This window comes from Tursiops truncatus, chromosome X (genome assembly GCF_011762595.2).
Source record: "Tursiops truncatus isolate mTurTru1 chromosome X, mTurTru1.mat.Y, whole genome shotgun sequence".
NCBI classification, from domain to species: domain Eukaryota; kingdom Metazoa; phylum Chordata; class Mammalia; order Artiodactyla; family Delphinidae; genus Tursiops; species Tursiops truncatus.
This window is the reverse complement of record NC_047055.1, coordinates 87,456,879-87,477,866: the sequence shown is the minus strand read 5'-3', so window position 1 is coordinate 87,477,866 and position 20,988 is coordinate 87,456,879. Positions and strand designations below refer to the sequence as shown.

At 38.4% G+C, this 20,988-nt stretch overlaps 1 long non-coding RNA gene across 1 annotated transcript; it reads right to left on the bottom strand.

Annotated features, from left to right (window-relative positions):
• Positions 1-391: 391 nt before the first annotated feature.
• LOC109551271 (uncharacterized) lies at positions 392-17,772 on the bottom strand. The gene is made up of 3 exons (XR_002177985.3): positions 17,696-17,772; positions 9,733-9,978; positions 392-6,713 (listed from the first exon to the last, which is right to left on the bottom strand). It is a non-coding gene; the product is annotated as an uncharacterized lncRNA (long non-coding RNA).
• Between the last annotated feature and the right edge of the window lie 3,216 nt (positions 17,773-20,988).

The window sequence follows — 20,988 nt, the reverse complement described above, 5'->3', positions numbered from 1 at the left end:
AATATATTTCTCCCTTCCCAGTTCCTGGCATAACATTTGCTACTCGGTACTCAACGGCCCAGGAAAGGTGTTTCTGGCAGTTCTCAAAATAGCAGGAGGACTTAAGAGGGTTGTTTAGCCCTCATTTTTATCAATATTTTTTAAATTGAAGTATAGTTGATTTACAATGTTGTGTTACTTTCTGCTGTACAGCAAAGTGATTCAGTTATACATATATATACATTCTTTAAAAAAAATATTCTTTTCCATTATGGTTTATCATAGGATATTGAATATAGGTCTCTGTGCTATACAGTAGGACCTTGTTGTTTATCCATTCTATATATAAAAGCTTACATCTGCTAACCCCAACCTCCCACTCCATCCCTCCCCAGCCCCCTCCCCCTTGGCAACTACCAGCCTGTTCCCTATGTCCATGATTCTGTTTCTGTTTCACAGATAGGTTCATTTGTGTCATATTTTAGATTCCACATATAAGTGACACCATATGGTATTTGTCTTTTTCTTTCAGACTCACTTCACTTAGTATGATAATCTCTAGTTGCATCCATTTTGCTGCAAATGACATTATTTCATTCTTTTTCATGGCTGAGTAGTGTTCCATTGCATATTTGTACCACATCTTCTTTATCCATTCATCTGTCAACGTAGTTCTCATTTTTAGTAAAGAATAACTTTTACTGCATGAACACAGTGAATTGCAGAAATTTCAATTATATTTCTTTCTCCTATAAAATATTATATAATATTAGGTATTTAGTAGTAGGCATACTATGTTATATACCAGGATAAAAACTCATTAAAAAATTATTAACTAGGAGATGTGGGTTATTCTGGGCTGGGGTGGGAAAAGTACCGGATGAACCTGAACATTTTGTTGTACCAGAAGGTCAGGATGTGCTCAAGGAATCATGGGACATGTCAATAGGACATAACATTCCAGCTGCAAGTGACTCCCACTGGCCAAATCTGAGAATATTTTAAAATTCAAATTAAATATAGTAATAAATTATTAGAGAAATGCAAATTAAAACTACAGTGAGGTACCATCTCACACTGGTCAGAATGGCCATCATTAAAAAGTCTACAAATAACAAATGCTGAAGAGGGTGTGGAGAAAAGGGAACCCTCCTACCCTGTTGGTGGGAATGTAACTTGGTACAGCCCCTATGGAGAACAATATGGAGGTTGTTCAAAAAACTAAAAATAGAGTTGCCATATGATCCAGCAATCCCACTCATGGGCATATACCCAGACAAAACTATAAAACCACCCCTCTAGGTGGTCACAAAGTACCAAGCTGATCTCCCTGCATACAGGTCTTTTGTCTCCTTAGGTAGATTTATTCCTAGATATTTTATTTTTTTGTTGCAGTGGTAAATGGGAGTGTTTTGTTAATTTCACTTTCAGATTTTTCATCATTAGTGTATAGGAATGCAAGAGATTTCTGTGCATTAATTTTGTATCCTGCTACTTTACCAAATTCATTGATTAACTGTAGTAGTTTTCTTGTAGCATCTATAGGATTCTCTATGTATAGTATCATGTCATCTGCAAACAGTGACAGCTTTACTTCTTCTTTTCCAATTTGGATTCCTTTTATTTCTTTTTCTTCTCTGATTGCTGTGGCTAAAACTTCCAAAACTATGTTGAATAATAGTGGTGAGAGTGGGCAACCTTGTCTTCTTTCTGATCTTAGTGGAAATGGTTTCAGTTTTTCACCATTGAGAACGATGTTGGCTGTGGGTTTGTCATATACGACCATTATTATGTTGAGGTAAGTTCCCTCTATGCCTACTTTCTGGAGGGTTTTATCATAAATGGGTGTTGAATTTTGTCTCACACCAGTCAGAATGGCCACCATAAAAAAATCTACAAACAATAAATGCTGGAGAGGGTGTGGAGAAAAGGGAACCCTCTTGCCCTGTTGGTGGGAATGTAAATTGAGACAGCCACTATGGAGAACAGTATGGAGGGTCCTTAAAAAACTACAAATAGAACTACCATACGACCCAGCAATCCCACTACTGGGCATATACCCTGAGAAAACCATAATTCAAACAGGGTCATGTACCACAATGTTCATTGCAGCTCTATTTACAATAGCCAGGACATGGAAGCAACCTAAGTGTCCATCGACAGATGAATGGATAAAGAAGATGTGGCACATATATACAATGGAATATTACTCAGCCATAAAAAGAAATGAAATTGAGTTATTTGTAGTGAGGTGGATAGACCTAGAGTCTGTCATACAGAGTGAAGTAAGTCAGAAAGAGAAAAACAAATGCCACATGCTAACACATATATATGGAATCTAAAAAACAAACAAAAAAATGGTCATGAGGAACCTAGAGGCAAGACGGGAATAAAGACGCAGACCTACTAGAGAATGGACTTGAGGATATGGGGAGGGGGAAGGGTAAGCTGGGACAAAGAGAAAGTGGCATGGACATATATACACTACGAAATGTAAAATAGATAGCTAGTGGGAAGCAGCCACATCACACTTGCATTGGAAGAATCAACATTGTGTGGTGATATGTCTGGATAGAATTTTGAAAGCAGAATGCTGTTCTCCTCCAGCCAGCACCATGGTAAAAATTCTTTTAGGATTTTCCCTGATTTTCCCAGTTAACAGGTGAGTTTCCTGGAGGAAAAGCCTATAAAAGCTTGGAACACCCCATGCCTATAGGCATCAGGGACTTCACACTAGAACAGTGACCCACACATAAACTTTAAAAATTTGTTAAGTATTTCTAGCTGAATCTTCTTACTAGCTTAAATGGCATATGGTAGTATCTGTACCAGGTAAGCAAATGATGGCCTTTTTTCTCCCTGTAGGCACCTATTTTTCTCCAGATATTGGGTTACAGTCATACTTCATTTTAGTGCACTTTACTATACTTCGGAGATCTTGCATTTTTTGTTTGTTTGTTTTTAACGAATTGAAGATTTGTGGCAAACCTGCATTGTCAAATTTTGGTTAGCATATTTTAGTAATAAAGTATTTTTAAATTAAAAAAAAAGAATCAACATTGTGAAAATGACTCTACTACCCAAAGCAGTCTACAGATTCCATGCAATTCCTATCAAACTACCACTGGCATTTTTCACAGAACTAGAACAAAAAATTTCACAATTTGTATGGAAACACAAAAGACCCCGAATAGCCAAAGCAATCCTGAGAACGAAAAACGGAGCTGGAGGAATCAGGCTCCCTGATTTCAGACTATACTACAAAGCTACAGTAATCAAGACAGTATGGTACTGTCACAAAAACAGAAAGATAGGTCAATGGAACAGGATAGAAAGCCCAGAGATAAACCCATGCACATATAGGGTCACTTAATCTTTGATAAAGGAGGCAAGAATATACAGTGGAAAAAAGACAGCCTCTTCAATAAGTGGTGCTGGGAAAACTGGACAGCTACATGTAAAAGAATGAAATTAGAATACTCCCTAACACCATACACAAAAATAAACTCAAAATGGATTAAAGACTTAAATGTAAGGCCAGACACTATAAATTTCTTAGAGGAAAACATAGGCAGAACACTCTATGACATAAATCACAGCGAGATCCTCTTTGACCCACCTCCTAGAGAAATGGAAATAAAAACAAAAATAAACAAATGGGACCTAATGAAACTTCAAAGCTTTTGCACAGCAAAGGAAACCATAAACAAGATGAAAAGACAACCCTCGGAGTGGGAGAAAATATTTGCAAATGAAGCAACTGACAAAGGCTTAATCTCCAAAATTTACAAGCAGCTCATGCAGCTCAATATCAAAAAAACAAACAACCCAGTCCAAAAATGGGCAGAAGACCTAAATAGACATTTCTCCAAAGAAGATATACAGATTGCCAAAAAACACATGAAAGAATGCTCAACATCATCATTAGAGAAATGCAAATCAAAACTACAATGAGATATCATCTCACACTGGTCAGAATGGCCATCATCAAAAAATCTACAAACAGGGCTTCCCTGGTGGCACAGTGGTTGAGAGTCCGCCTGCTGATGCAGGGGACACGGGTTCGTGCCCCGGTCCGGGAAGATCCCACATGCCGTAGAGTGGCTGGGCCCGTGAGCCATGGCTGCTGAGCCTGCGCGTCCGGAGCCTGTGTTCCGCAACAGGAGAGGCCACAACAGTGAGAGGCCTGCATACCGCAAAATAAAATAAAATCTACAAACAATAAATGCTGGAGAGGGTGTGGAGAAAAGGGAACCCTCTTGCACTGTTGGTGGGAATGTAAGTTGATACAGCCACTATGGAGAACAGTATGGAGCTCCTTAAAAAACTAAAAATAGAACTACCATATGACCCAGCAATCCCACTACTGGGCATATACCCTGAGAAAACCATAATTCAAAAGGAGTCATGTACCAAAATGTTCATTGCAGCTCTATTTACAATAGTCAGGACATGGAAGCAACCTAAGTGTCCATCAACAGATGAATGGATAAAGAAGATGTGGCACATATATACAATGGAATATTACTCAGCCATAAAAAGGAATGAAACAGTTATTTGTAGTGAGGTGGATGGACCTAGAGACTGTCATTCAGAGTGAAGTAAGTCAGAAAGAGAAAAACAAATACCATATGCTCACACATATATATGGAATCTAAAGGAAAAAAATTGGTCATGAAGAACCTAGGGGCAAGATGGGAATAAAGATGCAGACCTACTAGAGAATGGACTTGAGGATATGGGGAGGGGGAAGGGTAAGCTGGGACAAAGTGAGAGAGTGGCATGGACATATATACACTGCCAAACGTAAAATAGATAGCTAGTGGGAAGCAGCCGTATAGCACAGGGAGATCAGCTTGGTGCTTTGTGACCACCTAGAGGGGTAGGATAGGGAGGGTGGGAGGGAGGGAGACTCAAGAGGGAAGAGATATGGGGACATATGTATATGTATAACTGATACACTTTGTTATAAAGCAACAACTAACACACCATGGTAAAGTAATTATACTCCAATAAAGATGTTTAAAAAATCTTTTTATTGGAGTATAGCTGATTTACAATGTTATGTTAGTTTCAGGTGTACAGCAAAGTGAATCAGTTATACATATGCCCACTCTTTTTTTAGATTGTTTTCCCATATAGGTCATTACAGCGTATTGAGTAGAGTTCCCTGTGCAGTCGGCTCTTATTAGTTATCTATTTTATATATAGTAGCGTGTATATGTCAATCCCAATCTCCCAATTTATCCCTCTCCCCTTCCCCCCTGGTAACCATAAGTTTGTTTTCTACATCTATGACTCTATTTCTGTTTTGTAAATAAGTTCATTTGTACCATTTTTTTAGATTCCACATATAAGTGATATCATATGGTATTTGTCTTTCTCTGTCTGACTTACTTCACTCATTATGACAATCTCTAGGTTCATCCACGTTGCTGCAAATGGCATTATTTTGTTCTTTTTTATGGCTGAGTAATATTCCATTGTATATATGTACCACATCTTTATCCATTCCTCTGTTGATGGACATTAAGTCTGCTTCCATGTCCTGGCTATTGTAAATAGTGCTGCGATGAACATTGGGGTGCATGTATGAATTCTTTGGATTAGTGTTAGCATGGTACATGTTTTGCCATCCATTTACTTTTAACCTATTTTTGTCTTTATATTTAAAGTGGATTTCTTGCACAGAACATATAGTTGCGTCTTGCTTTTTTATCCAATTGAAAAATCTCTATTTGCCATTTACATATAATATGATTATAGATGTGGTTGTGTTGAAATGTATCATATGGCTATTTGTTTTCTATTTGTTCTATCTGTTCTCTTTTCCCTTTTTCCTTTATTTCTGTCTTATTTTGAATTAAGTATTTTTTATTATTCCATTTTATATTCCTCGTTGGGTTTAAGAGCTTTAATACTTTCTCGTTTTATTTTAGTTGTTGCTTTAGAATTTATAGTATTAATATCATTAACTTATTACAGTCTACCTTCAAGTGATATTATAGCACTTTATGTATAATTCAAGAACTTTTACAACATACTTCAATGTACCCTCCTAAGTTTTGTGCTATTGTTGTTATATATTTCAATTTGCATATATTATAAATGGCATGATTCATTGTTATTTTAATTTTAAACAGTTGATTATCTTTTAAAGAGATCCAAATAATAAGAAAAGTATTTATATTTACCCATGTAGTTACCATTTCTGGTGCTCTTCATTCCTTTGTGTAGATGTAGATTTCCATCTGGTATCATTTGCCTTCTGCTTGAAGGACTTCCTTTAACATTTTTTGTAGTGCAGGTCAGCTGATGATGAATTCTTTAAACTTTTGTATGTCTGAAAATGTCTTTATTTTGTCTTCATTAAAAAAATAATTTTGCAGGTAGAGAATTCTAGGTTGCTGGTTTGTTGTTGTTAATTTCAGTAAAGTTCTTGCTCCACTGTTTCCTTGCTCCACTGTTTCCTGGCTTATTACTGACAAGAAAACTGCTTTCGTCCTTATCTTTGTTCCTGTGCATTTTCTTTTTTTCTCTAGGATTTTCTCTTCACCAGTGGTTTTGAGCAACTTGATTATGACGTGCCTTAAGTAGTTTTCTCATGTTGTTGTGCTTAGGATTTGTTGATTGTTGTATCTTTGGGTATATATTTTTTATCTTATGTGGAAATATTTCAGCCAATATTTTTTCCAGACACCCATCTCTCTCCTCTCTTCAGGAAGCCCCACCTCCTAATACATTTATGAAATGACAAAATTTTGGAAATGGAGACCAGGTTAGTAGTTGCCAGGGGTTAGGGAAAGGTATAGGAGGGGGAGGTAGGTGTGGTTGTAAACTGCAACACCAAGGATCCCTGTGATAGAAGTGTTCTCTACCTTCATTCAAACCTCTAACTGTGATAAAATTGTATGAAACTAAACACACACACACAAATGAATACAAGTAAAACTGGGAAAATCAGAATAAGATCAGTGTACTGTATCAGTGTCAATATCCTGATTGTGATCATAGTTTTGCAAGATCTTACCACTGGGGGAAACTGGGTGCTATGAACTAAATGTCTGTGTCCCCCACAGATTTCATAGGTTGAAATCCTTACCCCCAAGGTGACAGTAGTGGGATGTGGGGCCTTTGGGAGGTAATTATGTCATGAGAGTGGAGCCCTCATGAATGGGTTTAGTGCCCTTATAAGAAGAGACATGAGAACTAGCTCTCACTCTCTGATCTTCACCATGTGAGGATACAGTGAGAGGATGGCCACCTGCAAACCAAGAAGTGGGCTCTCACCAGACATCAGATCTGCTGGCACTTTGATCTTGGACTTCCCAGCCTCCAGAACTGTGAGAAGTAAATTTCTGTTGTTTAAGCCACCCAGTCTATGGTATTCTATTATAGCAGCCTGAATGGACTAAGGTACTTGGTAAAGGATACACAGGACCTCTCAGTATTATTTGTCATAATTGCATGTGAGTTCACAATTATTTTAATTAAAATTCCAATTTAAAAAGGCATGTATGGGACAATTAAAGGACATTTCTATAATAAGTAGGTAACAAATGATATTAAGAAAATATTGTTAATGTTTTAAGTATGTTAATGGTATTGCAGTTAAACAGAGATACATACTAAAGGAAGTAAGGACAAAACATATCATTTCAGTGATTTGCTTTAAAATAATCCTTCAGTAGTAGATAAAACAAGATTAGTCATATGTTCATAACTGTTGATAGTTGTTGTACATGGGCGATGGGTACAAGGGGTTTATTATACTATTTTTTGCATTTCTGAATAGCTTGAATATTATGCAGTACACGTGGATAAGTTCTGTAATGCCAAAAATTAAAAGATAATTTCTAAGAAAAAGGGAGGAAATGACCACAGGAAAAAACTGGACTGAAAATGTTGTATATGACTAATGCCACTTATAATTTTGACCTATCTGTTCCTCAAGCAGTGTCAAAAGGCTGACCAAGAAAAATTATTACACAGTATTACTGAAGTGCATTTAGCCCACGCATTGATACATATAATTTAGTCTTTTCTGTTTGTATGATGTCAGACCATCAGAAAGGTGTGCCCTCAGACAGTTTTGGTTTCTTGTTATAATACATTTGCTGAGATCTGCTTTGACTGTAGGGCTTTGGCTTCCTCTGGAAAAAAATGCTCTAGAATAGGGGTAGGCAGCTACACTCATTTGTTTACATATGGACTATGGCTGTTTTCATGCTACAAAAGCCGAGCTAAGTAGTTGTAACAGAGACTATGAGCCACAAAGCCTAAAATATTTACTACTGGGCCCTACAGAAAATATTTGCCAAGGGCTGCTTTAGAAGACAGCCAAAGAAAACACACAGTACTACATGCAAGATGGGGTTGCTATAACAGGGAACTATATTCAATATCCTGTGATAAACCATATATATATATATATATAACTGAATCACTTTTCTGTACAGCAGAAATTAACACAACATTGTAAATCAACTATACTTCAATATAAAAAAGTAAAGGACTTCCCTGGAGGCACAGTGGTTAAGAATCCGCCTGCCAGTGTAGGGGACATGGGTTTGAGCCCTGGTCCAGAAAGATCCCACATGCCGTGGAGCAACTAAGCCTGTGCTCAACAACTACTGAGCCTGTGCTTTAGAGCCCACGAGCTACAGCTACTGAGCCCGTGCACTGCAACTACTGAGCCCACGTGCTGCAACTACTGAAGCCCGCGTGCCTAGAGCCCATGCTTCTCATCAAGAGAAGCCACTGCAATGAGAAGCCAGTGCACCGCAACTAAGAGTAGCCCCTGCTCGAGAAAGCCCACACGCAGCAATGAAGACCAAATGCAGCCAAAAATAAACTTTAAATTTTTTTTAAAAAGTAAAAAAAAAGATGGGGTTGCTGTAAGTGACATCGTTTCTCTATTATTAGGCTGACTATATGTCCAAGTTGTCACAGCATAATTATGAACAGAGTCCCCTCTATCAATTTATATGAATATCTATCAAAAACCTTTTGAAAACCCCATACCAGGAAGTTTCTACCACAGAGGAACTGTCATGCTGTCCTTGTGGACAATTTAATCACCTAACTGCTTGTGTTTCTTTTATTCTGTATCTGCCACAAAGAACACAAATTTGCAGTTGGATTTTAATAGCCATGTTACTAAAATTCATTCAGCATTGTGTGAATAGCTACAGTCTAATTGTGCTCTGTTGTTGACTTTGTCCACTCTGTCTATATTTTCCCTGATCCTAACTTTATAGATTCATATGTGTTCATTTTACCATACTGATTATAAACCTCATAAATCCAATGGTAAATGGAAGCAGCAACTAAACAAATAAAGGAACAAACAACAATGCACCAGAGACTGAGTATTTTCTAGTTCTTTTTTGGGAAGGAGAAGAGATCTATGGTCAGAGCTGGGGAAATGAGGGGTTACAGGTGAGAGGGTACCTTCCAGAGTCTGGAATCAGCTGGGAGCTGCCTCCCCCTCACCTAGGCTGTAGGGGTGACCCTCCCATCCCACCCTTCCTCCATCAGCTGCATCAGTTTCCACTGAAACACGCAGGGCTTTGAATGTGGGACACCAGTGATTTGGTGCTCACGCAGCAGAAGGATGGTGATCTGTCTCGGGGCAGCGAGTCCAGAATCTGCTGCTTCTGTGAACCACATGCCCCTGCCCTGAGGCCCTGGTGACAGGTTAGGGCCAACTCCTCACTGAATTCCTGCCCCTGGAGACCCCTCCCTCCTCACCTCACACATGCTGCCATGTCCCTCTGCAGCCAGGGCTGGGGACCACTGGGGAGAGCTCCAGTTGGCTGGCATCTTCTTGCTGGGCCTCAGCCCCCAGGCTCTCTTGCTGACAGCTCTGCTCTTCCTGGGAGCCCGAGGCCAGGTGGGCACCCATGGACTCAACCAGAGCTGCTGAGGCCGGAAGGAAGATTCTGCAGCCTTCACTATGGGGTCTTACCCAGGGGCTCCGCAGAGACTTCAAGAAAACTGGAAAGACAGTGTCCACATGGTCAGTTACTCAACATTCATCCCACGAACACTTCCTGCAGGCACCAAGGAGTGGCTAGCTGTGTTGAATACAGCTATTCTGTATTCAAAATACAGATACAGCTATTCTGTATCTGAAAATACAATTTTCTCTGAAGAGAAAAATTCAGAAAAAAACGAACTCTAGTTTATAGTCATGGTGGAATATAGGAAAGATGATAAAATTTGGATTAAAATTACTGAAGGTTTGAATCCCAGGTCTCCCACATGTTAGCTGGGAGTATATGAAGAAGTTACTTTCAGATACAGGTTCCAAAACAAGACAGATATGCGTATCTTAAGAGACAGTAAAAACTACATGAGATGATACTTGTAATGGTAAGCATTGAATAAATATTAGCAATTACTGTTATTGAAAGGCACACATCAGGTACCTCATTTAATTTTCACAACTCTGACAATCAGTTCCGACTATTATTATTCTACCCATTTTACAGATAAGAAAATAGAGGCGTAGAGATTTTTTAAGTCATGTGTACTAAGATCACAAAACTAAGTGGAAAGACAGGATTCAACCCAGATCTGTTAGTTCCAAAATTCACACTCTCAGCCACTCAGTAATATTGCATCAAATGCCCAATCCCTGACCTGCTCTGGCCTGTTGATAATTGGTCACTACGGGTCCCAGATCCCTGAGACCACATCACTGTCATCTCTGGCTGGTAGTAGAAGCCATCAATGACTCACTGAACCACATCAAATGCAGGGTGCTACTGAAAAACTAACCAAACATTGACATGGCACAGACTCTTAACATTAATTCAAACAGATTGCAAATTACTTTTCCAAGAGGGTAATTAGCCTGGCTTTCAAAGGCCCCTCAAATAATCCCCAGCAGAGGATCCCAGTAACATACCCCCACCAGGAATCCAATCATTGATCTGTCTAGACAGCTAATAACTGATCCTTACAGTACCTGAAATGGACTAAAGGAGAGGCCAGATGCTGACCTTCCAGGCCCCAATTAACTGACTTCACATGGCCACAATTCCTGATACCCATAGGACACCAAATCACTGATCCCAAGTATTTTCAAAATAAGACTGCCCCAAAGTCTCCAGTTGCCAAAGCTCCAAGGCTCTCAGTCAACTCACTGACTATGTCAGCCTTTCAATCATTATCTTGCAGAGATCTTAATCACTGACTTCTACAATCAATGATTCCTACAGAGATGTAATCACTTTCCCCCAAAATGCCCAAGTATTATTTGCTAAGGGCTCCTTCAAATGCACATTCACTGCTGACAAATTAGTAACTCCAGCAGGACTTCCCATCACTGATACCATTAGGCCTGAAATCAGTGGTTCCTAACTCTGCCTGCACATCAGAATCAAACTAGGATCTTCTAAAATCTTCTAAAAATGCTTATGCAAAGTTCCACTCCTGAATGAATGTAACTTAGTATCTGTGGGCCCAGGCATCTGTATTTGTAAAAACTGCATAAGCGATTCTGATGCACTGTGAGGAGTGGGAACCACTGTGTTAAATCTGATCCTCCCCCACATGCATCCTCCTAGCATCAGACTTCTCACTTACAACAATGGAAGCCAGAGTCATTTAACATCTACAGACCATGGAGAGAAGAGGACTTCAGTGTAAGGAGATTATATCCCTCCTAAAGATCCTATTTCTCAGCCAGAACAAAAGAAGGACAGTTTTAGACATGAAATAATTTGAAGAGTGTTCCATCAATTTACCATAGTGAAGGAAAACATTCAAGGAAGTATTCTAAATAAAAGAAAATTGAATCAGAAGTGAGATCTCAAAAGAACAAAACAATGCATATGCAAACACACACGTTCACCTGGTCATCGTGAGATCTTTGAAAACAACAGGACTTGTATGTATGTAAGTGCGTGTACAATCATAACAGAGGAAGAAAATGTGACTGGGAATTTGAAATTTAAAATGCTAAGTACCTTTTAAAGCAGAAACCTAAAGAAAATATAAACGACCTGTAATAAAAAATTTTAATTATCTTTGAAAGGTCCAGAAGTATAACTGTCTTGCTGAAGAAAATTGAAAGGAGAGGGCATGTCTCTATAGGTATAAATGGGGAAAATATAAACTTAATTATGTTTGATAGAAATGGGAAGATATACCTTTAAAGATTTTATAAAAGTTAAAATTCCCTGACTTAAAAGGTGAGTGGGTTGGGGAGAGAGGGGGTGAATGGTCATGCCTGCATTAAGTCATCAAAAGTAAGAACAGGAAAAAGAAAGCAGAAAATAATATAAATAGTAAACATAAAATAAGAAACAAGGCATAGAATTAGGTATACTATGGTTATGTGAAATTGAATCAGTTGATTCATTCTGTAGAGAGATAAGATTGGAATAAAAAAGCAAGCACAATGAGACATAGTTATAAGAAGCATAACTAAAACACAGCAGCAATTTGCAAAATAAAGGGCTGGGCAAAGATATGCCAAGCAAAGTCCAGAAAAAGGACAGCCAGTTTGGTGATATAATTATAAAAGGGAATTTCAAGGTCAGAAGCATCCAATTGGTATAAACAGGTTATATATAAAGGCAGAGCTAGTAGACTAAGGAACTTAGGAAGAGTGAACTTAGGAACTCTAATTCAAAAAATTAAACCCAACCCCAAATAGCCCAAAACAATCTTGAAAAAGAAGAACAAAGTTGGAGGTCTTACACTTACTGATTTCAAAACTTATTACAAAGCTACAGTAATCAAAACAGTGTGGTACTGGCATGAAGACAGATATATAGACCAATGGAATAGGGAACCCAGAAATAAATGGGTCATATATGGTCAAATGATTTTTGACAAAGGTGCCAAAAGCATTCAATGTGGGAAAGGTTAGTCTCCTCAATAAATGGTGCTGGGAAAAAAACTGGATATCCATGTGCAAAAGTATTACCTTACACCATATACAAAAATTAATTCAAAATATATCAAAGACCTAAATATAGGACCCAAAACTATTAGAAGAAAACACAGGGGAAAAGCTTCATGACATTTGTATTTGGCAAAGATTTCCTGGATATGACACCAAAACATAGGAAACAAAAGCAAAAATAGGCAAATTGGACTACATCAAAATTAAAAACTTCTGTGCATTGAAGGACACAATCAATAGAGTGAAAAGGCAACCTAGGGAATGGAAGAAAATATGTGCAAATCATATATCTGATAAGGGGCTAATATCCAGAATATATAAAGAACTCCTATAACTCAACAACAACAAACCCAGATAACCCAATTAAAAAATTGGCAAAGGATTTGAACAGACATTTCTCCAAAGATGATACATGAATGGTCAACAAGCATATGAAAAGATGGTCAACATCAATCATTAGGAAAATACAAGTCAAAAAAAGTGAGATAACACCTCATACCCACTAGGATGTCTACTATTAAAAAAAAAGAAAATAACTAGTGTTGGCGAGGATATGGAGAAATTGGAACTCTTGTGCACTGCTGATGGGAATATAAAATGGTGCAGCCACTATGGAAAATAGTACAGCTTTCCTCAAAAAAAGAAAAATAGCAATCTCACTTCTGGGTATATATCCAAAAGAATTGAAAGTAGGATCTCAATGACAAATTTGCACACTCCTGTTCATAGCAGCACTATTCACAATAGTCAAGAGGTGAAAGCAACACAAGTGTCCATCAGGAGATGAATGGATAAAAAAAATGTGGTATATTCATGCAATAGTATATTATTCAGCATTAAAGAGGAAATTCTGACACATGCTACAACATGGATGAAACTTGAAGACATTATGCTAAATGATGTAAGCCAGTCACAAAAAGATAAGTCCTGGATGATACCACTTACATAAGGTATCTAGAATAGTCAAATTCATAGAAACAGAAAGTAGAATGGTGGTTGCCAGAGGCTGAAGGAGGGGGAAATGGGGAGATGTCGTTTAATGGGTATACAGTTTCCATTTTGTAAGGTGAAAAAGTTCTAGAGATTGTTTGCAAAACAATGTGAATATACTTAACACTATTGAACTATACACTTAGAAACGGTTAAGATGGAAAATTTTATAGTACATGTTTATTTTTGCCACAACAAAGGTAATTAAAAATAGATAAAGAAATAAAAATCAAACTCAAAATGCACCCACAACACTGAAGTTATACACTTTGTACCAGATGTTATTTCACACAGCAAAAGCTATATTTATAAGAAAATGTACAGTCCTACATGATTCGTTATTAAAATGAGAGAAAACCTCAAAAAAGCTAAGTACTCAATCTGAGTAATTAGAAAAAGAAATTAGAAAAAACTCAAAATATGCTAATAAATCCCCTAATAAAACCTAAATGCGATATATATTTGTATATTATATGTCCATTGAGAGTATAAATAAAGTGAAGAGCTCATCCTTTGAAATGACCAGTTACATGAATAAATTTCCAGCAAATCTGATAAACGAAATAGAAAAAAAATACAATATTAGGAAGGAGGAGATATTACTACTAGAGGAGATATTCCACTAAACATTATTTCTAGGAGAATATTATGTGCAAATCCATAGCAACATTTAAATATGGAGGTGAAACAGGTGCTTCTCCAGCAAAAAAAAATTAATGCAAAAAAAGAAAGAGCAAAAGAATCTCTAAGTGACCAGTGTATAGAAGTCAGAAAGTTTGTAATGTGTATAATTTTTAAAAAAACACCAGCTTTGGGATTTCCCTAGTGGCGCAGTGGTTAAGAACCCACTGTCAATGCAGGGGGCACAGGTTCGAGCCCTGGTCTGGGAAGATCCCACATGCCGTGGAGCAACTAAGCCTGTGGGCCACAACTACTGAGCCTGTGCTCTAGAGCTCGCGAGCCACAACTACTGAGTCTGCATGCCACAACTACTGAAGCCTGTGAGCCTAGAGCCCATGCTCCACAACAAGAGAAGCCACCGCAATGAGAAGCCCGCGCACCGCAATGAAGAGTAGCCCCTGCTCGCTGCAGCTAGAGAAAGCCTGCGCACAGCAACGAAGACCCAACGCAGCCAAAACAAAAACAAAAACAAAAACACCAAAAACCCAGCTTTCTGTACTATTTTTTGCAATGTCCTGTGAATCTATAATTATCTCAAAATAAAAAGTTAAATACAGTATGGTGACAAACAGTTACTAGACGTATCATGGTGATAAATTTGTAAGAAATATAAATGTTGAACCACTATGCTGTGTACCTGAAACTATTATAATATAGTATGTCAACTCTACGTCAATTAAAAAAGGAAAGTTAAGTACAAAAAAAAAGGTACCAGGATGAAACTGACTTAATATGGAGTGCAATCTAACTTTTAAAAAACAGTATTTCTACAGTTTTTAAACAGTTCTAGACCAAGGGATGGCAAACTACAGGCTGCAGGTCAAATCTAGTCCTTGGCCGGTTTTGTAAATAAAATTTTATTGGAAAACAACCATGTCCGTTCGTTTACATATTGTCTGTGGCTGCATTTGCTACAGCAGCAGAGTTGAGTAGTTGCAAGAGAGACTGCAGTACTGGCAAAGCCTCAAATATTTACTATTTGGCTCTTTACAGAAAAAGTTTGCTAATCCCTGTTTCAAATAATAATAGAAAGTTGGAAATCTTCCAAATTTATTTTATGAAGCACTGTTACCTTACCTAAAAAATATAGTCCTAATACAAACAGTTATCTGGAGATTATTTCATCTTATAGATGCAAACATCTTTAATAAAATATTAGCAATTTGAGTCCAGTAAGGCTCAAAAGAAAAATTTACCCCATGAACAAATTGGGTTTTCTGATAAGACAAAGATGGTTAATGCTAGTCCATTTATCAATTTACCTATTACATCAACAAATTAAGAAGAAAAACTATACAACCGTATCAATGGATATAAAAAGGGCATTTGACACAATTCAGCAGTAATTCTTAAAATTTTGTAGGAAACTACAAAAATTCGGCAAAGATCATAGTCTCAAAACCACCAGGAAGTATAAAACTAAAAGGTAAAATGCTGAAGACAGTTTCCATTAAAACCAGTAACAACATGGGGTTGTTCCTATGCCAACAGTGTTTGAAAGCTCTAGCTGATGCAATTAAATATGAAGATGAAATAAACTGCTTCAATATCAAGAAAGGAGAGAAAATCATTTTTATTTGCAGGTTATATCATTGTATACTCAGAAAACTAGCACAGGGAATTTTGACAAGGTGATGGGGTACAAGATTGAAACAGATGGAGAGGAAAAAAATATCCTATTTCCAATAATGACAACACAAAATACCTAAAAGTGAATGTAACAAGAACGGTGCTGGACTCAAAATAGAAAAACTAATAGTTATTATTCTAGAATATAGTATAAAACTTAAGCACATGGAGAGGCAGACCATATTCCTGGGCAGGAATATGGTAAAATAAAAATATCACTGGTTCAATATTAACCGTATTGACAAGTGCCAAGCAGAATTCCAATTCTTTTCCAGCTTGGTAAAACAATTTCAAACTCTGTATGCACGTATAAATAGCCAAGAAAATTATGTAAAGGAATACTGAGGGGATGCTTGGACTAGCAGATATTAACATTTACAATAAAACTAATGCAATCAAAACAGAGATAAATAGGCCAGTAAAATAAAAGAAAATGTCCATACTTTGATCTTAATATGTACAGGAATAGATATGACACCAGCGATGTTCAATTGAGGGAGTACAGAAAAGTTCACTATGTAAAAGCCAGGGGAAAGAGGAGGAACGAACAAAGGCTATGGAAATGCAGAGAAAGAATCAAAGTGCCCAAATAACCAGAAAAGATCTCAACCACTAATAGGTGGAAAAGGTAAAACAGAACTAGATATAATTATTCAGCCCTCAGAACAATAAAAAATGCAAAAGAACATCATCCAGTGCTGGAGAGGATTTGGGGAAATGGGGGTATTTATATATTGCTGATGGGAATATTTCATACACATTTCCGTATACATAGATATATGTATTATACATTGTATATATCGATATAATATATACACAATGTATTATAATATATATATAACACTTTTGAGAGGCATTTGGCAATGTCTATTTTAAAAATACACACACTTGTACCTAATAATAAGGTTCAAATACAGCAAAAGCCGACACAAGCAAAGAGAAACGCACAAATCACCATTACACTGCCCTCTACAGAGCAGGTAGGTGAAAAAAAAATCAGAGAGGGTATACCAGTTTTGAACAACACAATGAACAATCGGAGAACACATATTCTTTGAAAGCAATAGATGGCACATTTACGGGACTTGGCATAAAGCAAGTCTCCACAGGTTTCTAGGAACGTTCATGACACAAATCACATTATCTAACCTCTGAGAAATTAGGTTAGAAATCAATAACAAAAGGATTAACTGTTTATTGCAGAACAGAAACGCGCTTCAAAGTGACACGTGTGAAATGAAAAAAAATCATAACTGAATTTTAAAATACTTGGAAATGAACAATAATGATAATACGATACAACAAATCTTGTGGGTCTTAGATGGAAATGTATAGCCTTAAGGCTTAAATTAGAAAGAGAAAGGCTGACTAACAATTAGCTGGGCATCCGATGTAAAAGAGCCCACCACTGAATCCACAGTAGCCCCATCACCCACCCAGATTCCGCCCCCCACCATCACTCAGCTCAGAGTAGCCAATCCCCTTCAAAATCACCTCTGCGTGTCGCTAACTCGTAAACAGCTGAGAACCGGTTCCCTTCCAAGTGCCGACCTCTAACACCCGGGTGTTTAGTGGAGGGGCGGGGGGTGTCTCATGCGCATGCTCAAAAGCACTTGCGAAGCTCCGTTCCCCAATCAACAGGGCACTTTCACGCAGAGTCCGTGAGAGTTCCCTTACCCTCTGCGGCTTTGCTGGGCTCGGAATATGGCCGCATCCAAATGTTGCTAATTCAGGGGGCCGCCATCATGGAAGGGTGTCCGTGCCGTACAGTGGAAGAAGCTGTTGCCTCCTGCCTCACGCAGCAGAACAGTGGGGCTGCCTTGGGAGGAGGTGGACTACCCTTCTTTGGGTAGACTTCCTGGTGCATGGGGGTCTTTGCATTTAGCCTCTGAGGGGCTCCTAGGGACATGGCACGGGTGAGAGGGGAGCCATTACTAATGAAAAGGGTAAGAATAAGAACCCAGAGTGTGTCTGGGAGATACCACTGGAGTTGAGGGGAGAAATGTCAGGATGGTACCCTCCCCTGGCCGATACTATGGAGTGTTGTAGAAGGGAGAGTAGGAGCGATACTGTACCCCTCCCCCCCCAGATACCACGAGGGGAGAGGAGTCGGGGTGGGAGCGTCGGGGTAATCTCAATCAACCCTCACACTAGTCACTCCAACTGAAATAATTGGTATCAACAAAAATTAGCTTATTTATTTTTGGGCCGCACCTCCTGGCTGGTAGGATCTCAGTTCCCCAACCAGGGATTGAACCCGGGTCACCACAGTGAAAGCCCAGAATCTTAACCAGCAGGCCACCAGGGACACCCCCCCCAATTAGTTTTAAATTGATATGACTAATGGTTGTTTTCTCTGTCTAATGTAATGTGTCAGTAAAAACATCTTCCAGAATTATTCATACTTCCTTGTAAAATAACATCTAAGTAATAATTATGCAAGTGCAGCCTTACAACAAATTTCCAATCCTGTCCCACAAGGAGTTTGTTGCCCCTTAGGGCGTCAAATATGGAAATTATGGAGAAGCCATTGCCCCTATGGGAGATGTCGTGGGGGCAGAGGTGAGAAGAATCCACCATATCCCCTCAATGGATGAACTGCTACACATTCTTCAAAACCCATCTCACATGTGTCCTGTGGGAAGCCCTCTCTGACGGTGGTAGAGGCTCAATGCCAGCTGAAGGTCCTTCTGAAACGCAGGTCCTATTTGAAAGGACCTGGCCCTGAGCTCTGGTGTTCTCTATGCCTTTGTGCCCTCAGATCGGTCACGTCCTTTTTGGGCCCCAGTTCAACATTCTGGACAGAAGAGGGCTGGACTCTGTGATTACCCAATAATAGTGTGAAATTTTTCCATTAAAAAGCTGGGTGTAAAATAAATAAGCTATCATTGCCTTCTATCTACTGACACATGTAAATGGTTGTGGCTGTTTGTCCAGAGGTCCCTGCTCAGTAAATATTGTTAACTATTTTTTACCTACTAAAGGAAGGCATGCAAGACAAGACTGATCAGAAGACTGTGGATATTACTCCTTGCATCTACCGTAGGGCAAAGAGGTACTCATCATTACATCCTTAGCTGCAGATATGAAAATATTCTGACCTTGCGTTCTTCCTCGTTTTCAACTACATGCCCATATAAATGTGAGGATTCGAGACTGGCCTGCTCCAGGATGCAGGGCAGTCGGTGGTAGAGTTTAAAAGGAGACTCTGATCTTCCTAGTTAAAGTGCAGTCCTCCAGCATTTCCAATTCACATCACTCTGCCCTATCCACCCCTCTTTAGCAGTTATCACCTTTCAACAATGTTTATTGCCTCTCTTCCCCACTAGGATGTCAGATCCAGGAAGCTAGGGACTTGGGGGCTGTTTTGTTTTACCAAACAACAAGTACCAAGAGCAGTGACTGGTGATCAATAAATATTTGGTGAATGAACGAATATGGTCTTACATACTTAGAAGTTCTCCATCTCTAGTATTTTCTGCATTACTCTAGAAAACAATTTTATAATTAGTCATGTCATCCAGAGATGCCTGTAGAGTCTTTAGGAGGGAGTAATTAATCTTTTAAGAAAATGAATCCAGTGCATGTGTTTTGCTGCTCTCTACATGTATGGTAAGATACTAAAAATAAGGCAGTTGATTACTCCACATACGTGAGAAGCAGAAATCACTGCAGTATCAGCACGAACAAAGAAATGTGCAAACAGTAAATGAATAAGATAATTTCTGATAAAAAGGAAGGCTATGAAGAAAACGAAAGCATGGCGAGGAGCTAGAGAGTTGTGGGGGTAGATCGGGGAAGAAAAACATCCGAAGAAAGGACATTTGAGCAGGTGCACGAGTGGTGTGATGGAGTGAGCCCTGGGGCCAGAGCACTTTTGGCAGGGGCCACAGAAAGTATCAATGCCATGGAGCTTCTGCCTCCCTGCTCATCCCACAACTGGGTGGCATCTCTGGGCTGGAGCCAGAGATTTTCTTACCCCATTCAAGAAAGGGACATCACTTTTCTCCATGCAGACTTCCTCTTTTTACATTTAAGTGTTTATCTAACAGTTTAATTTTCCCAATTAACTTAAATATTAGTTAGTTTCAATAATATAATTAGCACTTATGCACCTACCACCCAAAAGAAAAGGTATGGCCTTAATAACCTCCATCTATCCATGTGTTCCCCCAATTGATGGCCCTGCCTGCCCTCAGCTGAGGTAAGTATCATCCTAAATCCCAAGTTCATCAATTTTTGATTTCCTTTTTATATAATTTTATCACAACTATACAAAATCCTAAATAGTTCATGTTCTTTATATTAGTAGCTTTTAATTTTATAAACGTGTGTTATGTTTTATATACTATTTTGGGAATCACAGGGTTTGTTTTTTCCCTTAAACTCATCCTTATTGTTGGGTACTGTTCTAGTTCATTCATTTTGACTCCATCCATTTTTGTTTCCAGGTCTTGCTATTGTGAACAGGATGCTATGCATATCCTAGGTTTCATGTGCAAGTGTTTCTCGTGGATATATTCCTAAGAGTGGACTGGATAGATTGTGAGGTATGTACATATTCGCTGTAGGAGGAAATGCTAACTATTTTCTAAAGTAGTTACACTGGTCTATATTCCTTCAACAGGGCAAAAAGATCCTGTAGCTGTACATCCTCTGCAACACTGTACTGTCAGACTTAAATATTTGCAAATTGAATGGGTGTAAAATGTCATCTCATCATGTCATGATTTGTATTTCCCTGATCGCTGATGACTTTGAACATCTCTTCATATGTTTTTTTTTTG